Source organism: Pezoporus flaviventris, unplaced genomic scaffold (assembly GCF_033815535.1).
Source record: "Pezoporus flaviventris isolate CSIRO_AGI_PZ_B2104156 unplaced genomic scaffold, CSIRO_AGI_Pfla_v1 ptg000031l, whole genome shotgun sequence".
In the NCBI taxonomy this organism is placed as follows: Eukaryota; Metazoa; Chordata; class Aves; order Psittaciformes; family Psittacidae; genus Pezoporus; species Pezoporus flaviventris.
In genome coordinates, this window is record NW_026892579.1 from 56016443 (window position 1) to 56039557 (window position 23115).

Below are 23115 nucleotides of genomic sequence, written 5' to 3' on the forward strand. Positions count from 1 at the left end.
AAAATTCCTGCAGTCTTTCTGATCCACTGATGTGCAGCCTCCATAGTTGGCTTTGACCTGTTCGAGCTGGATGCTGACAGGTTCACGCCAGCCCAGCCTGTATCTTAGAATTCTCAAATAACAGAATGGTTTGAGTTGGAAGGGATGTTAAAGCTCATCTAGTTCCAGCCCCCTGCCATGGGTAGGACACCTTCCACTATACCGGGTTGCTCAACCCCTCCAACCTTGCCTTGAACACTGCCAGGGATGGGGCAGCCACAGCTTCTCTGAGCAACCTGTGACAGGGCTTCACCATCCTCACAGAGAAGAACTTCTTCCTACTATCTGATCTCATTTCAATCTCCCCTCTGTCAGTTAAAAGCCATCCCCCTTGTGCTGTCCCTGCAGGCCCTTGTCAAAAGCCCCTCTCCAAGGAGCTTCTTGTCAGCCCCTTTAGGCACTGGAAGCTGCTCTAGGGTCTCCCTGGAGCCTTCTCTTCTCCAGGCTGAACAAGCCCAGCTCTCTCAGCCTGTCTCCATAGCAGAGGTGCTCCAGCCCTTGGAGCGTCTTCATGGCCCTCCTCTGGACTCGCTCCAACAGCTCCACATCCTTCTTATGTTGGGGGCCCCAGAACAGGACATGGTACTTCAGATATCCCTTTCCACATCCCTTCCTTAGTACAGGAAACTGGAAACCTCTGGTCCACAAATCTCCCACTGCCAACAGTGGTAGAACTTAATCACCTTGATACCAAGGATATCAAGAATCTTCACCATCCATTTCATATTCAAAGTCTTATTTCCGTTGTCAAGAATGACTGCAGACAGTATGTCATCTGTGACATCAGGAGTTGCCTCATGGTATCATCATCTCCTTTGACTGCAGGAGTAGCCTTTGGCAAAGGCTATCAAGAAGAAGCAGGCAGGAGCTCTGAGCTCCATCATGTTCAGCCTCCCTATCAGGGACGCAACTGCTAAAACTCTTGGTAGGTTTATAGCACAATTACTCGATGTGGTTACATGTGATAAGAGATCAGGCTTGATGTCTAGAAAGTCTTTCCCAGCCCTGTGCTACCCTAAAAAGCAACAGGTAACTGAAGATCATTAGAAGAATTCATGATTTTTAGAGACTCTTTTGATAGTTTCATCATCAGTGAAGCCTCTTAAGAGATTTGATAGTGTGGATGTCGTCCAGCCATGCTGCTGGCCCCCAAGCTACCCACATTCAAATGGCTGGAGATCAGAGCTAAACCTGTCTGCCAGGATTTGTGTCAGTACCACAGGGGAAGCCGTTTGCTGAAGAGCACCTTTAAAGGCTGGTGACCACAAAGGCCCAAGTTCTGTGTCCCTGTCTGCAAGCGGCCAGGACACAATAGGCAGGCCCAGCTTTTATTTAATCTGGAAAAGAGTGATTCTCTTCCTCTTAAAGCTGAGGTGGTAATGAAGGACATAGGGGAGCTCTCAAGGCAGCTGGGTCAGACAGCAGGAGATAATTTGGAATCAAGAGCATCATGGAATGATGATGTACAACATCAAGGCTTCAGGCATTCAGTTCCGCTAAGAAAAGGAATATGGGAAAAAGTCGAGATCGTTAAGGAGCTGGCCTTTATCGGAGGACTGTGTGTGCCGGTGTGCACTGTGCATTGCCTGCCTGGCGTCTCGGCTCCCTGCTGCAGACCCCAAGGGCCATTGGCTCAGCCAAGGCAGCACTTGCTCTCACAGCATTGTAGGCAACTGCTGCTCTACCCACAGGGAAAAACCTAAAATACAGCAGAGATCATCAGTCTGTGTCATCAGCCGCGGTACATGCTGCTCAGCTGACAGCTCTGTGAATTGGATGCTGTTTTTGTGAACCATCTGAGAATGAGGGAGCATGAAATTTAAGAAACCTCACTGCTCAGCCCATGGCATCACACACTAAGGGGAAGAAGCCATTGCCTGTGCCTCCCGTATTCATTTATGTGCCAGTCTGTGCTTCTCATGATCCCTCTTCTCTCAAGTGATGCTTCTTACATGAACCTGTTACAAAAAAGCATATGCTTGCTGCTGTAGATAGGAGCTAAAAACAGTTTTTATTCCTGGTGGGTTTTTTTTTTCTTGAAGAAGAAAGAGAGCTTTTGGGACTGGGTTGGTCTTTTTTATGTTTGACCCAAAAAGATGCAGAAAAAGGTGCCTGTCTCAGGTTTGGGATGGTAATGTTTGTTTTGTTTCTCATTGTCCTCCAGCTCAGAAGTAATACAGCTGGAGTATGCCCTATTCTTACTTTCCTATGTAAGCTCCTGGAAAATATGAGGAACAGATCATATTATCATCATAGGGAATAAGATCTACAGGGACTTGTCTGCTCTTAGTCAGCAGAAATTTCCTAACAGAAGCACACCACTTAAATTTGACCCCAGCCATTATTCTATGTTCTGTGCATGGGACAGAGGGTGGTTCATCATCCCGCACATCATGCTTCTCATGGTCAGCTGGATGATCAGCCTGGGAGTTTTCCATTGGAAAACCCAGCCTAGAGAGGGAGAAGCTGTATGGGCTGTTCCTTGGGCCTCACTCCCTTACAGTGACAGGACTAAGCCTTTCAGATTATCTCCCTTCCTTTTGTGTCTTTTTGCAGCTCACTGAAAGGCCGCAGCATCACATCAGAGGCTCTCGTGATGCGTCGTATTCCATGTTTGTGTGTTATTAATTAGCTCGCAAGCCACTACTTCCAAAGATCAAAGGAGCTGCGCCAGGACATGAGGAGCTTGCTTTTAAAAACATGCCTCTAGCAGCTGTAAGGCAACGGAGCAACCCACTGCCTTTTTATAAACGTACGGTCCTTGGTTTGCGTCTCAGCAAACTTGGGAGAGCAGTTCTTCAATCTCAGATTCACACAGAAGCTGATTCTTCTACCGTTCATCTAGAGTGGATTCCACTTCCTCATATTTCTCTTAGATCTAGTAAATCTTTCACTTTTTACTAAAGGTGTAAGTCCAATTTACTTTTTATCAGCCTGGGAAAGCATGCTCACGGGATTCACACTGCCACATGCTCAGAAGAAAGAAGCCAGTGCTTATCCTGCCCTTGCAGGGGCTGCTGAATCTGTGTACATTCCAGGAGCATCCTTCCCATTGCTCATTGCCTAAGCCCATAGCTAATGTGGGCATCTGCCCTGTGCCGGGAGCAGTGTCTCAGCCATGCCTGTGCTGAGGAGTAGAGAGAAGATTCCTCCTGTCCCATGCATGAGCACCCACCCCGAGACCCAGCCTTCTCCCAGAGTGGCATTTTCAATAGGTAAGTAACCATCCTCTCTTCTTCATCCAGTGATGCTGCCTACTCTAAGAGCAGTGGCCAGGATGGCTGTACTCACCAAGCCTCTGAGCGTCACTAATATTGCTGGGCAGGGGGAGGAGGAGGAGGAGTGAGGGATCTACTGCAAACAAACCATGACGAGGCGGCTTTACCAGCTCTTCCCTATGTCATCTCCTCACGCTTTTCTGCTTTTTGTGTAGGCCATTGCCTGTGGAGGCATATACCGAGGAGTAACTTCACGCGCAGATCATTTGATGAGGTTATTCATTTGTGAAGTATTTGCAGCACCCTTGCGTGGCAAGGCTTACAGACAACTAATCTGCATTTCTTATTGCTTCTTGTAAGGGCCAAATATGTTAAAAAAGGATGACAAATCCTCAAGAATTTTATAGGTAGCACACTTCAGAAAAGTAGTGAAAGTTGCTAAGTAACCAGCTGCTGCTTACCTATGAAAATTTATAAGACCGTGGCTTCAAAGAGTGTGGAAATGACTAGTTACAGGCGGTGTAAGCCTTCCATTTTCTGCGTAAGGCATAGAGATATTTATCCAAAGAACTACAAATTTTAGCACAGCACAGCAATTTTTCTCAGTCCCAAAATAAATATTTATTTGTAATCACAGTCTTCCTGAAATGGGTGTAAAACATTTGTTTTGATCATCTTCTACAGAAATTCATAATGTTACATTAGCAGTGAGATATGCTTCCCTTAAACTGTGTTCTTCGTTCTGTTGTAGCCTACTCATCAAACACTTCATTTATCTTTTAATCTATTTTAACCACTTTACAGCTATTCAGAGGAAATATTTAGATACAGAAATCAAACCGTGTACATTTTTTATTATTCAGTGTTTATATTTAAGTTTATTGAGAGTAAAATCTGCATTTCCATATCCTTGTTAAGACTGTATTGATTATGCTGGTCTGTGGTTGGTGAAGGATATGGCTTCCTAATAATCCTTTTTTTTAGTGCATTAGCTGATATGAACATCACTACCATTTAGCAAACTTTATTTTTGAAGGAGAAGACTGGAGCCTTGAGCAGTGTCTCGCTCAGAATGAGACTGATGGTATTGGCTTCATGGCACTGCACAGGACCCAAACATGTGGGGTTTTAGGCTAGTTCATTGGAGAACTTTGGGTCTTAGTTCATGAGTCTAGTTCTCATTGGAAAAGGACTTTTGACAAGGAACTGTAGGAATAGAAGAGGAGGGAATAGCTTTAAACTGACAGAAAGGAGATTTAGATGAGGCATTAGGAAGAAGTTCTTCCATGTGAGGGTGGTGAGGCCCTGGCACAGGTTGCCCAGAGAAGCTGTGGATGCTCCATCCCCGGAGGTGTTGAAGGCCAGGTTGGATGGCGCTTGGAGCAGCATGGTCTAGTGGAGGGTGTCCCTGCTTGTAGCAGGGGGATTGGTACTAGGTGAGCTTTAAGGTCCCTTCCAGCCCAAAACGTTCTGTGATATGATCATGATATGATCTCTCTTTTGATCTTCAACACATGGAAGTTTTTCAATGGAAGAGTGGATAAATAAGCAAAAACTTTGTGCGCAGTTCTTGAGAACACCAAAGGAGCACATGGGATTTCTTAGTCCCCATTCGTGGACTCTGTAGAAGTCATCTCCAGATCATGATATTGATGACTGTGCTTCAGTTACACAAAGCAGCACCGAGACTGTGTGACTACTCCACACAGTGTTACCTTCTTGACATTTTTATTGCATCAAGCCCCAAAAGGTTAATATCTGAAGACTTTTCACAGATTCAGTTAGGGACAGCTAGCCAAAGGAGGGTCACATTTTATTATGTCTTGACTGTTTGAGCCCAAATAGGCATTGTACCCTTCCCAACTCATCTCCTGGAGAGTCTCTGCAGTTTGCCAGCGCTGTTGGTTGCAGACTGAGTGCTCGACTCTCTTGTGAATAATGCATTATTTTTTCACATTCCCAGCAGCTCCCAGTCCCTGCCCTGCAAGCAGCATATGGTATAGCCTTCATGTGCTTTATGCTCGTGCTGGCCTGAATGCCTGTTTCATGGCCAGCACTGGAACACGTATGTGTAGCCACAGCCTGTATTTCTAAATTAATCATGCCTGTTTCAGCCATTTCCATGGCACAACACAGGACTGTGCTATTTTGACAGCAAGTTAGGCTACAGCAACACCTGCGCTGGCAGTGTTCATCACCAGCGCAGATCTTCCAGAGCACAGTCTCCAGTGTCCTTGAGGACTGCATAAAATATTGGGAAAGTGTTCCAGGAAATTATGGAAGCCATGAAGAATTTAGATATTTTCCCGAGTTTTCTGTCCTCGCCCACATTCTGTCTTCATTGGCTCCCTCTCCTTTTTTCCGACAAACGCAAACCTTGAGCCACTTTTTTTAAAGGTCCTGCAAAAAACTTGAGTGTTCTGTTCCTTTTGCACTTCCTCTCTGACATGACAGCCATGGTTTTAAATAACAGATGAACAACCTTGTAAATCCATTCAGTGTTTTCTCTGCTGTCAGCATCTGAAGCTGTATCGTTAATTAATGATTAATTCTCAGATGCAGTCAGTAATTGTTTCCATCACCACCCCACATCATTCTCCCCCTGGGATGACTCTATACCTTTTTTCCCCTACATACGTCAGTGAAGTCTCAAGGGCTCAATTTGGAACTAGAATTACTGTTCTCCTCCTTCACCCGATTGCCACTGTGAGTCCCTTTACGAGCATGTACACACCATGACTTGTAGCAGTTACATAGTCCTCTTGGCAAGTGGTGATCCCTGCTGCAAATTGCTAATGGTCCTTCGTCCTCACTCATGAGCTGGCTCTGAAGATCTCTGGATGATTCTCCTGTAGGTGGGAGGGATGTCTGGAGGTCCCCGGTCCAGCCTCCTGCCTGGAGTAGGTCCAGCTGGAGCAAGTTGGGCGGCTTCCTTCCCTGGCTCTGCTGACTGCTAACACACCCCAGGAGGTGGCTGACCTTTGCTGCGAAGGGATGTCACTGGCTTCTCTTCCATGGAGTTTGGCTTGCACCTTCTGCAGCAATGATGGGGCAGGAGCTATGTGTCAGGGAGGCTGGGAGCTCAGTTTTGGACTTTTTTCCCTAGGGCAAATTCATTTGTTGACTCAACATAGCATTACCCTGTAGTGAGTAATACCTAAAATAAGTGCCGTATAACAGCCCACATTCTCGTGGTTGGGCACCTTGCTTGCATCAAGAGGAACACATCTTCCTGGAGAGATGTATTGCTTTTAAAAACCTAGTCTAGTGGAAGGTGTGGGACTGAGTGTTCTTCAAGGTCCCTTCCAACCCAAACAGTTCTATGATTCTATGATAAATATGGACCTTCTCGTGCTGTTGCCAGGACTGGTCAGGTAAAGTCTGAGCCAAACCATGAAACAAATGCGGGTGTTTCCTGGGTCTAAAAGAACAGTTTTGGCTTGAGAAGTCTCTTTTCTAAATGGCTTCCTTCAAGCTTTATTGAATAACATGAGTTGCAAGCTCAGAGAAATCATATTTTTCAGTAACTGCGTGATACTGTAAGAAACTGTTTTCTCTTTGAAAGTCACAATGTTCTGTTAGTGCATTTTTGTTACTTATCTTTTCCGTGAAACAGGTGTTTTTTTCCTCAAAGCAGCTTTTTTCAGGTGACTGAAACATTTCAATTCCTCAGGAAAACTACTTTTCCTCTACCATTTTTTTTATGCACTCCTCCAAGTTTGTGTCATCTGAAACATAGAAAATGGAAACGGTTTTTGTTTAAAAACATCCCCAAGGCTGGGAACTTTACTCTTCAGTGAATACTTCTGTTCTCAGAGGATACTTACATTTGCATAGCAAAGGTTCTCGAACATTCAGATATGTCAGTATCATGGTACACATACAGATTTCATTGCGGTCTTCAGTTCACACACCACACCTGTTCTGAGGACTAGACTATAGGCAGTATGGGACATAGAAAATGTGTGAGATTGGAGTTTGCACGTTGAGCTCTCCCCTTCCCAAGCCTGCCCTCACAAAGATGGGTGACCACCTGTGCAGCTGCACTGTACCAGAGCTGGCCTCGAGCTCCGCAAACACCCAGGGAGGCAAAGGATGGGCACAGTTTCTCAGGGCACTTGGGTCCCTGATGTCCCAGTCCGGAAGACCCTTGGCTCTCTGGCTGTACTGTGTAACAGTGCTCCTTAGGGAAGGATTGATGGTGTTATCTCTTGGCTTTCTAAGACTGGCATAGACCCATACAGGCTCCCTCTTGCCACCTAAATTTCTTTTCCAAAAGTTCAGAAGTCCATGTTGGAAAATCGTCTGAGCAGGCCATGGACTTCTAAAGGCGAGTGACTTTTTAACCATCTAGTCTGACATTCTTTCATCATAGGACATTTAACCTGGTTAATTCAGGTCTTGAGTCCAGTAAAATTCCATTTTGTGTTAAACTGTTGAGCCAGAAATGTCTCTGACATTATTATGAAAACACGATGACACAAAGGATCCACTGGTTTGCATTCCAAGTTATCCCACTGCTGTACCACATGTTGTTGAAAAACACCTTGTCTCCATTCCAGGGTGTAAGTATCTGGCTTCAGCTGGGTTTGATTTATTTTTCCTTGCTAGATTAAACATCTCTGGTATTCTGTGTTTTCATCCTGTGAATGTATCTACCTACTTAGACAATAAAGTCAGCTCTTAATTACCTTTTGGATGACCTAAGAAGGCAGAGGTCTCACAGTCTTTTCAAATGTTTGACTAATGCCTCCGTTTGGCTTTTTTTTCTTGTGAGCACCTTTTCCTCCAGGCTCTCTGTTTTACAATATGGTCTCTCAAGTATTTTGCTCAGGTATTCCAATATCATCACCATTAGTACCCTCGGTATGTACTGGCTCCACTTTTGACACAGCAGCCCACTGAATGATCATCAGTTGTAATCCTTCAATTTCTGGCTATTACACTCTCCTATCAGCTGCTTCTATTATTTTGCTTGTTTTTAACGTTAGACTAACTGATGATAGCTACCCAATCATTCTGCTTTCCCTTTTTAATATTATCCAGGAAAATGCTAAGCATCTGGAACTTCCCTGTTACTTCCAGATTTATTAAAAAGGGGTATCAGTAGACCAAAACACTCTTCGAGCAATTCTGCAGGGACTCTGAGGCTCAGGTTATCCAGCCTGCTGCCTTTAAAAATAAATATCCTCAGAGAACAGTGCATTGAATACTGAAATCCTGTGCTATAATCAAGTCATAAAACCTGGTCCCAGAACAATGACAACTTTCCCCAGCATCAGTTATCTCATCTTCGTTCACCATCCTGAAGTCCAGGTGGTAATCTTGTGTTGAGTATGATGCACTTTTTAGAAGAAAACTCTCATTTCTAGCCTTTCTAGCCTTTCTAAACACCAACAGGGTTCCAAGGCAACTTCTTGCAAACCCATCTTGAATCTAAGTCCTCCAAAACAATGCAATGTCACTTCTGCACTTTGCGAGTAGGTGCTTTAAGAAGAGCTCCTTTGTTTGCTGTGATACTTAATTCCACTCTCCTTCTGTATCAGTTGTCTCATGGATCCATTGCATTCAAGATCCTGCAGTTCTGGGTTAGCGTTATATCTAAAGAAAAAATATTGAAGATGTGCCACCACCCACACACATCTTTTTTTCTGTATGTTCTTCACCTTTCCAAAACAGGAAAAAGTTGTATTTTAATAGGCTAATCACCCAAATTCACTGTGATCACAGAGTCAGTGCCATAGTGTGAACCATGATTTGGGGCGGGGGGGGTTGCTTCTTCTTTGGACTAGTGCTTTTGGATACCCAAAGGACTCTTTATATTTCTGTATGTGAATTCTCACAACACTGTTGTCCTTAGGTAGCAGTAATGCTCTTACTTTTGCTGAGGTGGAAAACCCTTCTCCTTTCCCATTCCAGATTCCTTTTTCTGGAACAGGACTTGCTGGATCATATGGGTTATTCTTCAGGTTGTCTTGTCAGTATTTTGGATGTTAGAACAGAGGTGAGGTCATATTAATGGTAATACCTTCAAAGCCCTGGTTATGTGACTGTGCTGTCCTGGTAATTAGTACTTATCTGCAATTAGTAACTTGTACTTACTTGGTAACCAGTGACTAGTTGCCATCCTGTAGGCATCTCTATGCCCAGGCATAGGAAACCCTTGCTCTGTTGTGCGTGAGTGTACCCCATACCATTTCTATTCTTGTGAGCCTCCAGTTCATATGTAATATCTGCTCTGCCTCTGTATTAATGATTCATCCTAACCTTTATGTCATCAGGAAGTTTCATTAGAGTGTGGTTATTTTTGTGCACATAATTAGAATATTAAATAGATGAATCCCTGAGGAATTCCTCTTGTATCCTCCAGCCTGCAGGTTGTCTTTCAACAGAACCCATTTTCTTCTCACTTTTACAGCAATAGAGTCACAAATCATAACCCTGCCTCACTAGTTGACCTGTGCTGACAACTGTTTCAGAGAAGAAAACCAAATACCAGGTTTACCTCCCGCAGCCTGTTATTGCATGGTGCCTGGGGCAGATTCTTCAGTAGTTCATTTTCTGAGCATCATCTAACTCTGTGTTCTGGCTTGAAGATTTCACGCTTCTGTCTCATGGTCACAAGTTGACAATCCATCTTTTCAGCTGCTCACAGCTTGTTTCCCTTATCTTTCTCTTTGTTGTGTCTTTGGCAATGGTTATCCCATCAGGCTCACCAAAAGGCCTTTACCCTTTGCATGCAGTGTTTAAGCTATGTTTCTAGATGTCTATCTTCTTGTCTACCGTGGCCCACAGAAGCTGGAAGCTTTAGAAAGGCTTTTTCTGGAATGTGAAAAGGGAGCACAGCTCATCCAGGATTACAAAGGTGCTTCTTTGTTGTCACTATCTGTCATGCGTTTAGACAGAGCTATGGTTCCTGTCCAACTTTCTTGCGAGTCACATGCCCTTACCTGCTTAGAAACTCATGTGTAAACTTGTTTATATACTGTCTTTTTAGCTTTGTGCTCTTATTACCAGGGAAGAATTTCTTCAGTGACTTTAAAAGCTGGTCATGTTCAGAGCCCCATTAGTTCTGGTTCTTATCGCAGAATTTCTTTAACTGTGTGGATTCCATCATCACAGTGCCTGTATCCTGCCCAAGAACCACCACAAGTGATGCTTCTCTCTCCTTAAGAGCCATTCTGTTTGTGTGGAGGGGGAAGGACCTTAATATTGGGAAGCAAGATGTCAGAGGTGAGTGTTGTGCTACAACTTGCTGATTATTGTAGCCTCCAGATGTGCTCCCTCCTGCTGCTTGGTGGTGACATTGTAGTGGAGTGGTTGGCCTGGTCTGTGGCCACTTGCTTATAGCTAGCCGCAAGTGATGAGAGGCACTTTGATCAGGCTGTGTGTTCACGGAGAGGTTGGTGTGGAGCCAGAGCTGCATGAGAGGTGCTCTCAACAACCTGTTTTGTTGAGCATGAGTTCCCAATACAAATTTATGATGTTTTCTAGGGGAAATGGTTTCTCTCCCATTAACAGCGGTAATGGGTATATGCTGCCATGGTGTAACCATGCTGAGTCAGTTATGGATCACCATCGTGATTCTGGTAATGCAGATCTCCCCAGGGAAGTAGTGGACTCCCCAGTGTTGGACATGTAAAGATTCGGCTGGACAGGGTGCTTGGCCATCTGGTCACATCATGCTTTGCTTAGAAAGGTTGTGACAGATGATCCCTGAGGTCCCTTCCAACCTGGGATTCTATGAGTCTATAATCTGCCTTCTCAGCTTGGGTGGATTTTTCTAGCTGGGTTTTTTTTAACAGTAGGGGACTTAGACCCAAGGCACTTCACATTTTCCCTAGCAGTGTCTGCAGAACAGAAATCCTAGACCCGCCACCGCAGACTGAGGCTCTGGTGTTTGGTCTGGATGTTCCCAGAGTAAAGATGTTTTGCTGTGACCCCCTGCAGACCTCCTGGGTTGGTGCTGTGGGATGGGGCCAGGCCTGGGGTGGCTCCTCCACTACTCTTGCATGGAGAAGCTCTGCTTGCCCCCAGAGACGCTGTGCAAAGCTTTCCAGCCACGTTAGTGATGCTGATGAGCTAAAGGGATAAAAGTGCCAGCTGAGAAGCCTGAAAACAAAACTTGAATAATTTTGAAAGGTAACGCTTGCTTTTAGTCTTTGTAATACAAGTCAGCCAGGGAATCGGATGGGAATTGAAACTGTAGGAGTCCTGGGAACGGCTGCAAGTGAGAGCATGGAGCGGAGGGGCAGGAGGCTATGCTGGATGCAGGGAGGGGAGCAATCTGGTACATATTGAGCACAGTGACGGGAACCCCACATGAGGCCCTGCTGGAAGGGGCAGCAGCACATGCCCCATAACTGTGGAAATGGCGGATGAAAGCAAAAATGTCAGGCTTTGAAAAGAGCTAGGAAAAAGGAGGCATTCTGTGTGGTAACCAAGATTTTATTGTTTCCTGATCCCTGCTCTATGTCCCACAGCTGGGGGGATAGGGAGGAATGAAAACAAACAACGTTTCGTGAATGGAGGGGTTCAAACAGCTATCTCGCACTCAGCATTGCTGGGGATTGAGCAGACCTGTTTCTGTGGGGATTTCATAGCAGTGGCCAGGCTCCTCAGCAGCCAGCAGCAGAAGGCACTTCCCTCCCCACCCAGAAAAAGCCAAACGATAGCAAAGTGTAGGGAGGGCATTGTCGGGACTGTAACTGCCGTGAAAAGGAAGGACCTGCCAATACTGATCACATATGCTTTATTTTACCAATAAAAGCAGGATTTGTTTGCTCAGTGGTAACTGCTGAAAAACATGGATTCTTCTAAATCTGACCAATGGAAAGTCAAGTGGAGCTTTCTCACCTTTCATAGAATCTTAGAACCATAGAATAGTTTGGGCTAGAAGGGACCTCAGAGCTCATCCAGTTCAACCCTCAGCCACAGGCAGGGACACCTTCCGCTAGACCAGGCTGCTCCAAGCCCCATCCAACCTGGCCTTGAACACTGCCAGGGATGGGGCAGCCACAGCTTCTCTGGGCAACCTCTGCCAGTGCCTCACCACCCTCACAGGGAAGAGCTTCTGCCTCAGATCTCATCTAAATCTCCCCTCTGTCAGGTCAAAGCCATTCCCTCTTGTCCTGTCCCTACAAGCCCTTGTCAAAAGCTCTTCCAGCTTTCTTGTTGGCCCTTTTAGGCACTGGAAACTGCTCTAAGGTCTCCCTGGAGCCTTCTTTTCTCCAGGCTGAACAAGCCCAGCTCTCTGGAGCCTTTCTCCACCTTTTCTGTATCATAATGCAGGGAGAATCATCCTCATTGCTCTTCCCCTTTATCAGACACGGTGCTTGGTTCTGCAGAGCGTGCATGGCTCTGCTATGTGACTCGCCCTGCCCGATGTGCGGGGAGGAGGCAGGGCTGCCTGCCTGTGCGGCCATCTCTGTTAGCAGTGCCATGAAGGTGCTCCCTAGCTTTGATGGGTTTGAAAATACTTCCCAAAGCAGCGCCAGCACGGCTGCATAAAATAGCTGTCCTGAAGGCGCGGGTTATCCGTGTGTTAGAGTTAAAGCTGAAAAAGCAAATTGTAAAAAAAGAGCTGAGTAATACAACACGGTTGCCAGAACAGCAGTGGAAATAACGCTGAGGCTAGATGTCTCCCAGTTTGGCAGAAGGATGTGCCGAGCCCTGCCCAGCTGCCGCAGGACTCGCTGCTGGCCGGGCTGGAGGCTCTGCCGGTTCCCGCCGCACTGCCTGGATCAAGGTCATTGTTGCGGGGCCCTACCCTTGGGATGGGAAGCAGGGACTCCGGAAAAGCGGCTTCGGTTTAGCACTAATGACCGTAGCCGTGCTGCAGCCTGGCAGTGTCGGCCGCTGCGGCACAGCCGCACAGGAGTTTCGCCAGCCCCCAGACTGGCGCACGGCTCTCACCCGCAGCCAGAGCTGGAGCTGTGGCCGGGAGGGGGGAGCCACCTTCTTCCCAAGCAAACTAGCTATCGATTAACTCTGTGATTTAAAAACAAAGGCTGCTCCATGCGCAGCCTTGGCCCCTTCTCCTCCCCTCCACGTGCCCCCCGGCACGCTCAGCCTCCCCGCCAGATTGCCTGTCTCACAGCCCACGCAGTATCATAGATGGGTGGTTTTGTGTATCTAATCTAATTATGTGATTTTTGAACAATAAAATGCAAACCTTTCAGTGCGATGGGCAGTGGGCTGTCTAATCACCCCGCTAGCTCTGCCTGGCCCCTACACTGCGCTGCTGGGTTTGATAGTGGGCATCACCGTGTCAGCACCTCTGAAAAGCCCAGCGGTGGCAAGCAGGGATTCAAAATAGAGCAGCCTTGGTCCAGAGGCTGGTGTTTGTACATTTGTAATACATTCCCCCATATGTGCCCACACCAGCTCTCTATACATAAATATATGTTTATATATAAATATATGTTTATTTTATGTAGATAGGTGCATACATCCATAGGTAGATGTTGAGGTGCAACAACACACACTGTCTCTGCAGAGCACTTTTCTCACGCTCTTTGTTTGGGAGCAACGTATGCATCCGCAAATTGGGAGCATGATGTTATCCAACAGGCTGCAGTGGGATGGGGGTCCCTACAGCTGCTGCCCCACATGGGGGGACTGAGGTTTGGGGGAGCGAGCATCACTGCTCTCTTCCTCTGTTGCCATGAAAACAGCCCTGCTTTAGGTTTTAGTTGGGGGATTTTATTAACGCTTCAGAAAGGTCATTAGCCTACCCGACTAATAAGCCTTTCATGTATTCCTTGATGTGATTGTTCTTGGAGAGGGGCGGCAGGCAGCATGAGGCCTGTCGGAGCCAATAGCCCTGGCTGATGTGCCACAGAGGAGAGTAAAATTCAATTTTCCTACAAGAATAAGAAACAGGACCGATTCATGGGGGCTCTGATTTAGTGACCTTATTTTCTGTTTTAAATATTTCCCTCAAAGAGCTTTTGCAGAGAGGGGGCTGAATTATTTTTAGCACACGCTTCGATCGAGCTGGAATTATTCAGGCAGCAACAGCAATAGTTCCATTTGCAGCACTGGAAGGATTTTTCTTCTCTGTTCCTGGTTAACATAAACAATTTTTAAATTACTAGTAAAAAGGAAAACTGCAAATGGCAATACAGACCCACATTCTGGAGAAATAGCCTGTAGAGAAATTACAGCCCCCAATGACTGCAGTCGTGATATTCAGTTGTATGAAGGGCTGTGGAGCAGGAAGGGGGAGGACAGCTCCAGTGGAGTCCCAGGAAAATAAGATTTGGCTCCTTCAAGCTTCGTTGGTTGCTGTGCAGTTGCATGGTTGTGCTTCCAGCACCTGCAGAGCCCTCTGCGAAAGCTGCAAGGACAAGACCCAACGGTCTTTCTTACACCAAACCGGCTTAACAGCATTCCAAATTTTATCACAGGGTAAAGCAATTCAAGTAAATGTGTATTAGGAAAAAGCTGCAAACAGTGAGCATCTCCTTCATAGTTCTTCTTTGCAGACCTACTCCAGAGCAAACTCCAGTTATCCTCCCATAGAGCCAGAGCAGTGTAGGCTCAATTAGCCTCATGCAAAGCAGTTATAAATTTGGTGGGAGAAGTTTGCTCCAAATCAGTTGTCAAGGGTTTTTTTGTTAAAATAGAAAGATGTGTAAATTGAAATTCCTCTATAGTTCATTATTTCTGTCCTGAATTAATTACTGTTCAGCCTTCCTGCAAGGGACTTGGCTTTGCTCTTGTCATCAAGCAGGAGGAGGTTGCTGAGGCTTTAGAGATGGGGATGAGAATTCAAAATTATCCTGAAAAATTGCAGGAATATTTGGAAGAAAAAAAAAAATGGATTTCCGTATGTACAAAGGAATGTATGCAGCGTGCATATGGGAAAATCAGCTAAGCAAATACGAAATACAAAGCAACTGGAAGGGCAGCCATTGTGCATCGAAGCACCTGGGGCAAAGCATTTATCAGTCAAAACTCCCATGGTATTAGATTACTTTGGGGTTCAGTAGACCCACAAACCAGCCTCTTACTTCACCAACCCTCGCAGTGGTCCCAGTTGAAACAGGAGGTCCACTTCTGTGCCCCACCTCTCCAAAAAGATGCAGCAAGTTGGTAAGGAAGCTCATCTGGACTGAACTGCTGGCTCACAACAGGGCTGAAGCCCCAGCATTGTTTACCTGGAGAAGAGAGGACTGAGAGCAGATTTAGATGGCTTCAGATGCAGAGAAGATCACTGCATAGCAGAGGGAAGAGCTGCTATCCTCACCCTGCGGGGCTTTGTCATGCCACAGGTTCCACTTGCTGAAAATTCCCTTTAGGAGTTTCAGTTAGACTTTAGGAAAATCTGAACAAATAGGTATGTAAGAGCATGTCAGATAAACATTTGTCAGGAGAGGATTATGATCCAGCTGTCGTGCAGAGGGATGGACGAGGTATTTTCTTACAGCTTCAATTTCCTATGACTCCATTCATTTCTGTGTCAGCAAATGTCTTTTCCCTGCACCTCACCTTTGTATGCAGCAGGTTCCCTAACTCTTGTTTGCTGAAACTACAGTAAACACGAGTTATTTTTGTTGCTTCATTGGCAATAGTTGTGAAGCTTTTTGTAGCTTTCCAACACGTTGGTTCTACAGAAGGCTCTAATGGAAGAGGTGCTCCATATCTGCATTACGTATGTCCAGGCACACAAGGCTTTGCTTTTGCTCCAGCAATGGGAACAGGCAGGGCACTGCAGTGTGCATGAAAACTGCAAAGAAATGGGGAAGGCGATCTCAGAAGGGGTCAAGGTGGAGGATGAGGTGCAAAGGATGTGACTGTGGCAGGAGAGTCAGGGCTTGGACAATACATTGCACTGATGACCAAACCCAAATCACCCTCAATGGGACTTACCCTTTGGTGGCACATTTATTGACAGTAATCTTTTTCTTAATCTGTGCAGAGTGTGCTTCGCTGCTGCTGCCTACTGCTCACTTTCTTCATCAGAAAGTCACACGTTACAAAATCAAATGCCTTATGAAGGGTATTATTTCTCCATAATTATACTCGTCAATAACACTCATAATCTTCTCAAGGAAGGAAATCAAGTGTTATTTGGCAAGGCCTGTTTCAGCAAAACCAGCTTGTCCAACATCCGCTATGTTTCTGTCGTTCATTCCTCATCCTTAAAAACTTCTGGGTTTGTTGGTTTATTAGAGTGGCTGTTGGCTGAGGGTTGCTGTCTGCCCAACCTGCCTGTGGTACTCCATCATACTCTGTGTAGTAAAATACTTGCATTCCTAAGGACTCATAAATTTCCCCAATATTTCAAGACATTTATAAACAAAATTAACCTCAGTGCAATGAGCATCTAAGCTCATACTCAGGCTCCTCAATGCTATTTATTAGCTGTGTGTTGGCTCAACCCCAGAATGAGCAAAGGAGCACAGGGCACTGTGGCTTTCAGGTTGTGTATATGCATGAAATTTTAAACACAGAATGATGTAGGCTAGACAGATGACCTATGCATCCATGGGAAGAATAACTTAATTTCCTACTTGACAGATTTTTTGGTGAAATATGCAGAAGGCGTATCTTTTTCTTCCTTTCTACATAATATTCTGTGGTCACAGTACACATGATAACGTCAGCAGAGATTACTCTGCTCGTTTGAGGAGGGTGGTGTCAATGTTATTCAGAAACATGGGAAATGTAGAGGGTCCAAGGGGCTGAACAAGAAACAAGTCATTGAGAAAAACAAGGGCAGTGTCAGGTCTGGGGGACCCAGCCCAGTATGCCCCTGCCAACCTTCAACATGGGGAGAGCACCTGGGTGAGAAGAGAAGAGAAGAGGGGGTTTTGTTTCCGAAAAAGCCCTGGCAGCATGGAGAAGAGCTTCCAGTGAATATTCATTTAAAGTGAATATTATAAAAGCTCTTCAGTTTAAGCCCCATGATACTTGACGTGAGGAAGCCGGGCTCAAGAGCCATTCCATCATTTTTAAGTAAAGACAAAGGAAAGCACATTAAATGTGAATTAGACATTGAAAGTGCATGATATGCAGATGAAAAACCCATTGCCATTTCACTTTCTAATGAAGACCCCTGCTTTTTCTTGGATGTTGTTTGACATCCACTGGCTTGCTTTATCTCCTACAGCAAGGATGCAGAATGAAAAATGAGTTGTAGACCATGTGTTCATATTCTCATTTTTGTTCTGTGTCTGCTGTATTTACTGGAGTTAGTTATTTGGGGCATGATGAGATGTTCACATGTCTAAATCACTTACCTAAAAACTGTTACCTCTTTTTTTTATGTATACAAGATTCCTTTTATTTTAATCTATTTGTAGGAATATGCTAGATAATAAAATGCATTCAAATCAATGTATATTTCTTGCAAAGCAAGATTTCCTAGTTTCTCAGTAAACATCTGTAGATCATAGAGATATAGGGCCTTCTGGGGGTCTTAGCTCAACTTTCCACTTAAGCTGGACTGCTGCTGCCACTGGATCAAAATAGTTTTGGCTTCATGTAGGCAAGCTTGAAAATCTCTAAGGATGGAGGTCCTTTATCTCTCTGGTGACCTCCCCATGAAGAAGCTTTTCCTCATGGTGATGTCCTGTGAAACCCTCTGGACAGGATGGCATATGAGCTGGTTGTGTTCAGCCTGGAGAAGAGGAGGCGAAAGGGAAATTCAGCTGTGATTTTCTGTCTCCCAATGGGTGATCAAGGAGAAAGCAGAGCCAGAGTCATCTCAGAGCTGCATGGAGAAAGCAAGAGGTAATGGTTACACATTGGCTGGGGTTCTGGCCGGATTTGGAAATGAAATTCCCATGAGAGTGGTTAAACACTTGAGGAGCAGCCCAGAGTGGTGGTGGGATCTCCCTTTTGGAGGAATATTCAAAGATCAGCTGAAGAAGACCCCGAGCAACACTTTGGGGTTGACCTTGCTCAGAAGAGGAAGTTGGTCTGGACACCCTCTGAAGCTCCTTCTGACCTGAATTTTCCAGTGCTTTTTTCATCCTGTTCTCCTTTAAAACTCTCCTCTGTCACGGTGGTTGTAGAAAATTCGAGAGCAGGTCACCAGAGAGGTGGGGGACCACTAGTTAAACTGCTGGGTGAGGGAGGTGATGGTGCAACAGCATTTTGTGTACTAGCTAAAAGCTATAACTGTCACTGCTTCTTGTATCTCTGTTGAAGTGGTTTCAACGCACAGGCCAGAGCCCTGCCTCTTTTCTTGAGGAAATATTAAGAGGGTTTTTTAGGTTAAACCTCAGAACTCTTGTATATAAGACTTGATAAGCCGGGGCAAATAAATCAAAGTCAGCTGCTAAACATTTCAGGAGCTGGGTCAGAGGTTTCATTCATTGTTTTTCTAAATTGAAATCCATCTTCTGTGTCCTACTTGGTGCAGTTTCCAGGAAGAACATGCAACAAGCCAGTAATTCCCAGGATTTTCTATGGATGCAACCCCAACGGTCAGAGAGGAGTTTACAGACCTTTCCAAATAGGCCTCTGCTCTGTTTACAGAATATATCCTGGAGTTTCCTGTCCTGTGAGCTCTGCAGCAGTGGCTGTGGAGGAGCAGAGCCATGCACAGCTCCTTGTAGAATCATCTTCTTATCATAGAATGAACTACAGAATGGTTTGGGTTGGAAGGGACATTAAAGCTCATCCAGTTCCAACGCCCTGCCACATGCAGGGACACCTTCCACTAGACCAGGTTGCTCCAAGCCCCGTCCAACCTGGCCTTGAACACTGCCAGGGATGGGGCAGCCACAGCTTCTCTGGGCAACCTGTGCCAACGCCTCAGCACCCTCACAGGGAAGAAGAAACAAAAACTGTCAAAGCACTTGCTTATGCTGGGAATGGAGACACTTGAAACAGCCCCAGCGCAGGCTCACCTCAGCATCCTCAGAAACCACAGGGATAGCCTCAGCTCCGACATTTACTGGACCTTGCATCATTCCTTCTGTCACTCCCTTTGCCTTCAGCCTTGTGAGAAGGAAGCTGGGAGAGTGATTTATTGATGCCCCGCAGAAATGCCTCTTAGTTCAGCCTTGGGAGCCATCCCTAAGCGTACCCGTTAATCATTGTGTGCTGCCTCCGGGCTGTCCCGGTTCACTTCCCACAACTGCAGAGGCGCGGATACACCCGCGTGTCCTCCCACGGCTTCCTCTGCCCCACACTGGGCCCCAGCACTGTGCCGTTGCACCCCTGGGTGGCGTGGTGGCTGCCGTAGATTCAGGGCCCCTGTGCTGCTCCCCCTCTCTCTGCCCCAGGTGTCTGTCTTGCTCTCAGTAGACAAAGTGCTTTCTAGGACTGGTTTCACACTCTGCATGGTGAGCCCAGCTGTTGGTGAAGTGCATCGTCACCATCAGTGTCCTTGGCATGTACTGCTGCCCTCAAGCATCTTCCATTGTGTCAACCTCTGAGTTCTCAGTGGCTGCAGAAGCATTTGGGGTCCAACAGCCACCGCGCTGCCTGAGAGCCACGAGGGGTGGCACAGCGATGCTAACGGTTACGAAACGCCAGCTCATACCTTCTTATTTCTGCTTTCTGTATGTATCTGCACCACTACTAGAGACCGTACCCCCTCATTTTTCCACATGCATCATTTTTCCACAAGACTCATCATTTGGTGCAGAGGGAAAACACGCAATCATGTTAAGGCTTCATGTTCAATGTAAAGTACAAGAAGAGAGATCAATATATAAAATAGATTGATATTATTTGACTGGATGGGGGGGGAGTTGTTTTGCCTTTTTTTTTTCTTTTTTTTTTTTTTTTCATCTAGAATTAGAGAAAAACAGATCTCACCAGGTGCTAGAGAACTGCACACAGCCCAGATCATGAAAAGCACCTATTCCCTCTCCTCCAGGTAGTTATGTGTATGCTCCAGGTAGTTGTTTATGTGTATGCTCGCACTGGGAGCACATCCAGCCACTGGATACAGTAATATCTTTTGCATCAGCGTTACCTGCAGAGTGTGTTCAGAAAGCGTTACCCAAAGTATGTCAGTAGTGAACACCCCCTACACACACCCTAAGGATGCTGCTGAGGTTGAACTGATATTTATTGACTTGTAATTTGGTAAATGCATCGTTACATATTTGCTTTGGACTCAATATTTCTTCCTTTTCTTCCCTAAGCTTCTGCCCATTCCATCCCCGATCCATCTCTAGTTTAAGTTGTGCAGTGATGGTCTCTACTTTTCTTCATGCCTTTAATGCCTGATTTCTGCATGGGCCTGGGAAAGCCCAGTTGATGCTCAGCCTGGGTCAGGTTCTGCCATGAGCAGAAAGGAGTCGTCATCCTGAGTTGCTCAGTTCCTCATTCAGCCCAGAGAGACTCATGCAGGTCTCCTGCCCCATCTTAGACCATCCTACCCCATCCTAAACCTGGCCGGGTGTCATTTCCGCTCATGAAAAATGTGGCCATCTGATGAGTACTGTGGACTCAGATATACCAAGAAAACATAGAATCATAGAATCACAGGATGGTTTGGGTCGGAAGGGACCTTAAAGTTCATCCAGTTCCAACCTCCTGCCATGGGCAGGAACACCTTCCACTAGACCAGGTTGCTCTAAGCCCCATCCAACCTGGCCTTGAACACTGCCAGGGATGGGGCAGCCACAGCTTCTCTGGGCAGCCTGTGCCAGGGCCTGACCACCCTCATAGTGAATAATTGCCCATACAGAGATTGGATTGTTTCTTTCCTCCTAGAGATGTAAACCTGGAGGGCTTTATCACAGGCCCTGCAAGCTGACACACATGGTACACATGCAGGTTCAGCTCAGACCACAGCATTTCTGCCTGTCCCTTAGAAGGTGCTGCACTAAGGCAGAAGGTTTAGCTCTTGTGCCTTGATGAGTATTGTGTTAGCCAGCAGGTGCTTTCTCACTCCTCTTCCAGTTCAGAAGTGGGTGATGCTCTGGGGGCAACAGAGTCCCAGTTCAGCGCCTGCAGGCTGGAACCTGCAGCCCTGCAGTCCTGAGCTGCAGCCACGTTATCAACCAGCAGTCTGGGACAAAGCATGTTTCTTGTGAAGATGATTTTCAAGTCTTCACTGAACCAAAAACTTTCAGATCCTCCTTCAGCTGCTAAGTGCTGTGGTGTGCATTGCGTGGTATGAGTGTACATGAGGACCGGGCAGCAGGGAGACGTAACTCTCCATCCAACTCTATCCATCTCAGCACTGCTCCCCATTGAGGTGGCTTGTCTGTGTGTAACCTCACGAGCTGCTCTCAATATCACCTTAGCTTCCAGGAACTACGCCATTGACCGGGTGAGGGATGTTCCTAGCCCTTCTGCTTCAGTGGCTGCAGCATGCAAATTACGGCCCATGTGTGTGCCCCGTGCTTCAAAAAAATAAAGAATACATCCATTTCAGGTGCTTGGGCACTTACTCTAAGAATGTAAATGTAGACAGCATGTCTCCGTGGGGAATGATGGTGAAAAAAAGATTTCCTCCCTAAGAGCTGAAGCCTCCATGTTTGTGTGCTTCTCTCCTGGCTTTTACCACCAGTCCATCCATGTGGGCAGTGTGGGGTGCAGGGTCTTCCCTTGGGCCAAGGAGTGTGCACATCTGTGGAAAACACCATGGGCCAGACGTGGAGATGGGTGGGATGGACCAGGTTTGTCGTACAGGGTGAAAAGTGTCCCCTCACAGTTCAGGTGTTTTGGGGAGAGGAGTGAGCGGTGAGGTCTTACTCAATTAACTGAACACTTGCTGTAACAAATAACAAAACCTCTAGGTGGTTTATCATTTGTCATCCCTGTCACACCTGCCACCATCAGGAGGTCTCTGGTGATTAACAGGAGCATGTGCCCAGGTCCCACAATACAAGGTGCAACCTGGGGAACAAGCTTCAAAACATAAAATATTCCCACACCCTCCTCTGGCTGCCTCCTGGGGAAAGGGGAGCTCTTGCTCACCATCCTCTTGCCTCCAATGTGGGTGTTTGTTAGAGATGGGTTTCTCCTGGTTTTCAGTTTTAAGGTACGCATGGGCTGGTTTTGCTTGTCTGAACAGCTGCCAAGTCTGAGGTTCAGTTCAGTCTGGGTGGAGGAGGGAATGAGCCAGTTCCTCCAAGCCAAAGCCATGGGAACAATTCTGCCATGCTGTCTCAGGTGCTGAATGGGGAGCACAAAGCGATGGTCAGGGTTTTGCTACGAATTGATACAAATTTAGACACTGCTGCCTATTTCTGTGCACTTTCAGGTCACTTCTTGAAGTTTTATTTGAGGTTTCAGGGAAGTGAAGTTGCTGGTGTGTTACGTGCATTTTCTAATGATTGTACCTTCAAAATATGCCGTTTCTCTCCTGCAGCCCTCCCCCCTACAGACACCCCTGCCACATTTTACTCACTTCTTTTAATCCCCCTATTATTAATGCAGTTTCAAAAAGACAATTTTACACATGACAGGTTTTCATGTTAATAAGAATATCAACTCTGGGCTGGCAGGGATTAGTGAAGCTGCAGCCATCCCCACATGGTCCCAAATAGCGTCCTGTTCCTTGGTGCTCCCATGGGAAGCAGGGCCTTGCAGCAGGGCAGCACTCAATGTGAGGATGGGAAAGATGTGCTGGTGATAGATGCTGTGCCTTGCAGCAGCAGCACAAGGATCGACTGTGCAGGATGCTGGCAGTGTCACCGTTGCACAGGGTGTGGGTAACGTCACCGTGCATTGGGTACTGGCAGCATCACCATTACCCAAGGTGCTGGCGGTGTCACCATTACACAGGGTGCTGGTGATGTCACCATTGCGCAGGATGTTGGCAGTGTAACCCTTGCGCAGGGTACTGGCATTGTCACCATTGCATTGAGTGTTGTCGGTGCCACCATTGAGCAGGGTGGCGGCTGTGTCACCATTACACTGGGTGCTGGCCCCC

General features: G+C 46.3%; 1 protein-coding gene and 1 long non-coding RNA gene across 10 annotated transcripts in view; both read left to right on the forward strand.

The window, feature by feature from the left end:
• The window catches only part of DTNB (dystrobrevin beta), a 197026-nt gene that overhangs the window by 155840 nt on the left and 18071 nt on the right, over positions 1-23115 (forward strand). The window lies entirely within an intron of this gene.
• On the forward strand, positions 833-21686 carry LOC133273171 (uncharacterized). Its single transcript, XR_009744656.1, has 3 exons — positions 833-964; positions 2596-3254; positions 21135-21686. It is a non-coding gene; the product is annotated as an uncharacterized LOC133273171 (long non-coding RNA).